The sequence below is a fragment of the Chrysemys picta genome, unplaced genomic scaffold (genome assembly GCF_011386835.1).
Source record: "Chrysemys picta bellii isolate R12L10 unplaced genomic scaffold, ASM1138683v2 scaf36, whole genome shotgun sequence".
Lineage (NCBI taxonomy): Eukaryota > Metazoa > Chordata > Testudines > Emydidae > Chrysemys > Chrysemys picta.
The window spans coordinates 200,001-205,000 of NW_027052743.1; the positions used below are offsets into that span (position 1 = coordinate 200,001).

At 70.1% G+C, this 5,000-nt stretch overlaps 1 non-coding gene across 1 annotated transcript; it reads right to left on the reverse strand.

Annotated features, from left to right (window-relative positions):
• Nucleotides 1-3,679: 3,679 nt before the first annotated feature.
• On the reverse strand, nucleotides 3,680-3,798 carry LOC135977794 (5S ribosomal RNA). The gene has a single exon (XR_010595237.1). It is a non-coding gene; the product is annotated as a 5S ribosomal RNA (ribosomal RNA).
• Nucleotides 3,799-5,000: the final 1,202 nt, after the last annotated feature.

Genomic DNA, 5,000 nt, shown 5'->3' on the forward strand with positions numbered 1-5,000 from the left:
GTCCGGGAGAGGCTTAATCGTCATCCCCCGACAGTGTGTGTGTGTGTGTGGGGGGGGAGGCTTAGCAGTCTTCCCCCAGGCTGGGTGGGGGCCTGGCGGGAGGCGTCGCAGTCTTCCCCCGGGCGGTCCGGTGGGGGAGGCTTAGCAGTCGTCATCAGGGCGGTCCGGGGGGTGGGGGGAGGCCTCAGAGTCGTCCCTCGGAGAGCCGGGTCGGCGGCGGTGGCGGGTGTCAGGCTTTACGTCCAGCCTCCGGAGGGTGAGCGTCCTCGGACGGGATGCAGCTGCCGCAGAGAGGCAGCCTCTGAGGCAAGGAGCGGAGCACCGAGGCTGGGGAGAGGGGAGCAGGAGCCGGGGGCTGGGGTGGGTGGGTGGGGGGGGCGTTCAGGACAACCGATCAAGCCCCGGGAAGCGGCTGTCAAATGTTCAAAGTCCCCCCCGGGACAACAGGTCAAGCCCTGGGAGGCGGCTGTCAAATGTTCAAAGTCCCCACCGGGACAACAGGTCAACCCCCGGGAAGCGGCTGTCAAATTTTCAAAGTCCCCGTTCGGCCACCAGGTCAACCCGCTGAATCTACTGGGTTGACCTGGCGGCCGGTTTGCTTTCCGGCCACCAGGTCAACCCATTGGATTCGACGGGTTGACCTGGCGACCGGTTTGCTTTCCGGCCACCAGGTCAACCCATTGGATTCGACGGGTTGACCTGGTGGCCGGTTTGCTTTCCGGACCGGATGTCACCCCACTCCCAGGGCAGCGCGGCAGTGGTGCTGAGGACCGCAGAGGGGGGGCTTAATAGTCGAGAGGGAGCAGGTCCGGGGGAGGCTTAATAGTCGTCCCCCGAGGACTCCGGGGGCCAGGCTTAATAGTCGTCCCCCCGGGCGCTCCAGGGGGAAAGCTTAATAGTCCTCCCCCGAGGATAGGCTTAATAGTCGCCCCCCGGCCAGTCCGGGGGAGGCTTAATAGTCGTTCCAGGGGAGGCTTAATAGTCATCCCCCGGGCAGTCCGCGGGAGGCTTAATAGTCGTCCCCCGAGTGCTCCGGGGGGCAGGCTTAATAGTCGTTCCCCAGGCAGTCTGGGAGAGGCTTAAGAGTCATCCCCCGACAGTGTGGGTGTGGGTGTGGGCGGGGGGGAGGCTTAGCAGTCGTCCCCAGGGCGGTCCGGGGGTGGGGGGAGGCCTCAGAGTCGTCCCTCCGAGAGCCGTGTCGGCGGCGGTGGCGGGTGTCAGGCTTTACGTCCAGCCTCCGGAGGGTGAGCGTCCTCGGACGCGATGCAGCCGCCGCAGAGAGGCAGCCTCCGAGGCAGGGAGCGGAGCACCGAGGCTGGGGAGTGGGGAGCAGGAGCCGGGGGGGAGGTGGGGGGCGTTCAGGACAACAGGTCAACCCCCTGGAAGCGGCTGTCAAATGTTCAACGTCCCCACTCGGCCACCAGGTCAAGCCCCGGGAAGCGGCTGTAAAATTCTCAAAGTCCCCACCGGGACAATAGGTCAAGCCCTGGGAGGCGGCTGTCAAATGTTCAAAGTCCCCACCGGGACAACAGGTCAACCCCCGGGAAGCGGCTGTCAAATTTTCAAAGTCCCCGTTCGGCCACCAGGTCAACCCGCTGAATCTACTGGGTTGACCTGGCGGCCGTTTTGCTTTCCGGCCACCAGGTCAACCCATTGGTTTCGACGGGTTGACCTGGCGGCTGGTTTGCTTTCCGGCCACCAGGTCAACCCATTGGATTCGACGGGTTGACCTGGTGGCCGGTTTGCTTTCCGGCCCGGGTGTCACCCCACTCCGAGGGCAGCACGGCAGTGGTCTTGAGGACCACAGAGGGGGGCTTAATAGTCGAGACGGAGCAGGTCCGGGGGAGGCTTAATAGTCGCCCCCCGGCCAGTCCGGGGGAGGCTTAATAGTCGTCCCCCGAGGACTCCGGGGGCCAGGCTTAATAGTCGTCCCCCCCCGGGCGCTCCAGGGGGGAAAGCTTAATAGTCCTCCCCCGAGGACTCCGGGGGCAGGCTTAACAGTCGTCCGCCCCGGGCGCTCCAGGGGGAAAGCTTAATAGTCCTCCCCCGACAGTGTGTGTGTGTGTGTGTGGGAGGGAGGCTTAGCAGTCTTGCCCCGGGCGGTCCGGTGGGGGAGGCTTAGCAGTCGTCCCCAGGGCGGTCCGGGGGTGGGGGGGGGGGGGAGGCCTCACAGTCGTCCCTCGGAGAGCCGGGTCAGCGGCAGTGGTGGGTTTACGTCCAGCCTCCGGAGGGTGCGCGTCCTCGGAGGCGATGCAGGCGCCGCAGAGAGGCAGCCTCCGAGGCAGGGAGCGGAGCACCGAGGCTGGGGAGAGGGGAGCAGGAGCCGGGGGCTGGGGCTGGGGGTGGGGGGCGTTCAGGACAACCGGTCAAGCCCCGGGAAGCAGCTGTCAAATGTTCCAAGTCCCCACTCGGCCACCAGGTCCACCCCAGTCTAGCAATGGGGTTGACCTGGCTGACGGCCGGTTAGTATCAAGGTAAACTCACCGTCGTCCACAGGAGGGCAGCTCTCAGGCCGGCCGGCTGCGGCTGACTCTGGGGCGGCGCCCGGTCCCGGCAGCGAGGGGCGGGGGGCGCGGAGCGAGACGGGGCTAACCGGGGGGGGGGCGCCTCCTGCGACTTTGGGGGCCGCGGGTCGTCAGTGGCGTGCAGGCCGGGCCTCTCCCGGGGGATTCGGGGGGGCGGTCCTGCGGGCCGGGCGCAGGGGGCTCGAGCGAGCCCGGGCCGGTCCGCCCCGGGGCCGGGGTCTCCGCCTGCGGCTCAGGGGGGCGCGGGTCGTCGGGGGAGGAAGCCCGGGGGAGCCGCACACCGGCCCGCCAGGCCAGGCCTGGCCTGGATGGCCGCGGGGGGATTCGGGGCGGTCCCGCGGGCCGGGGGCCGGGCGCAGGGGAGGCGGGGGGGCCGAGCGAGTCCGTCCCGGGCCCGGGGCCTCCCCCTGCGGCTTTGGGGTCCGTGGGTCCCCGCTGGAGGAAGCCACTGGGAGCTGGACACCCGCCGTCCGTCCCGCCAGGCCAGGCCTGGCCTGGGTGGCCGCGGGGGGATTCGGGGCGGTCCCGCGGGCCGGGGGCCGGGCGCAGGGGAGGCGGGGGGGCCGAGCGAGTCGGGCCCGGGCCCGGGGCCTCCCCCTGCGGCTTTGGGGTCCGTGGGTCCCCGCTGGAGGAAGCCGCTGGGCGCTGGACACCCGCCGTCCGTCCCGCCTGGCCAGGCCTGGCCTGGGTGGCCGCGGGGGGATTCGGGGCGGTCCCGCGGGCCGGCGGCCGGGCGCAGGGGGTCCGAGCGAGTCCGTCCCGGGCCCGGGGCCTCCCCCTGCGGCTTTGGGGTCCGTGGGTCCCCGCTGGAGGAAGCCGCTGGGCGCTGGACACCCGCCGTCCGTCCCGCCTGGCCAGGCCTGGCCTGGGTGGCCGCGGGGGGGGATTCGGGGCGGACCTGCGGGCCGGCGGCCGGGAGGGTCCGGGCCAGTCCGCCCCATGCCCGGGGTCTCCCCCAGCGGCTTCGGTGGCCCCGGGGGGGGTCCTCCGCGGAGGAAGCCGGGTGGGTGGGGAGCCGGACCCCAGGCGCCCAGACCCGTGACCTGCGGCCGCGACCTCCGACTCGGCAGGAGCGACGAGGGGCTTTCCGGCCCGTCCCCCCCTCTCCTTCCCCCCCAGAAAAGGAGAGAGAGCTGACTCGGACCGGGAAAAGCTGCCTACGGCACCTGGGATTCCCAGGCGGTCACCCATCCAAGTACTAGCCAGGCCCGGGACGGTTTACCTTCCGAGATCGGACGGGATCGGGGGCGTTCGGTCCGGTATGGCCGTAGGCACCCGGCCCCGCGCCTCCTCGCCCGCTTTCCCCTGCCGACGCCCGGGCCTGCCGCACGGTGAGCCCCGGTCGGACTGCCCCCCCCCCTGCGGCAGGGCCCCCGTCTCTCGCGGGCCCGGTCCTTTTTTCCTTTTCGAGCTCCGGGGCCCGGGCTGGCCGCCAGAGCCCCTCCGCCCGCCCTCCCCGGCGTCGGGGAAAATACTGTCCCGGACTTCCAGTGCGCCCGATCCTGTCAGCCGGGGGGTGGGGAGGGGCAGTCCCTCGCTGCGGCCGGGGAGGGTGAGCCCAGGGCGGCTTGCCTGCCGTGCGAGGCCCCTCTCGGCCACCAGGTCAACCCCGAGTCGAAAGGGCTGAAAAATTTTCAGAGTCCCCTCCCGGGCACCAGGTCAACCCGTGGAATCGGACGGGTTCACCTGCTGGCCGGTTCGCTTCCCGGGCACCAGGTCAACCCGTGGAATCGAAAGGGTTCACCTGCTGGCCGGTTTGCTTTCCGGCCACCAGGTCAACCCCTAGGGGTTTTAACGGGGGCACGCCCGGTGGCCTCTTTCCCGTCCGGTCACCAGGTCAACCCGGATCTCCCTCCTTCCCTGGGCGTCCCCTCCTCGGAGGCGTCAGGTTCCATTCTTTTTTCCAGACTTCCAGGGGCCCGATCCAGTCGGCCGGGTGGCAGTCCCTCGCTGCGGCCGGGGAGGGTGAGCCCAGGGCGGCTTGCCTGCCGTGCGAGTCCCCTCTCGGCCACCAGGTCAACCCCGAGTCGAAAGGGCTGAAAAATTTTCAGAGTCCCCTCCCGGGCACCAGGTCAACCCGTGGAATCGAACGGGTTCACCTGCTGGCCGGTTCGCTTCCCGGGCACCAGGTCAACCCGTGGAATCGAAAGGGTTCACCTGCTGGCCGGTTCGCTTTCCGGCCACCAGGTCAACCCCTAGGTTTTAAGGGGGGGGACGCCCGGTGGCCTCTTTCCCGTCCGGTCACCAGGTCAACCCGGATCTCCCTCCTTCCCTGGGCGCCCCCTCCTCGGAGGCGTCAGGTTCCAGTCTTTTTTCCAGACTTCCAGGGGCCCGATCCAGTCGGCCGGGAGGCAGTCCCTCGCTGCGGCCGGGGAGGGTGAGCCCAGGGCGGCCTGGTCCATGTCTCTAGTGGGCCCGATCCTTTTTTTTTTTTTCGAGCTCCGGGGCCAGGCCCGCCCGGGCAGCCCTCCTCGG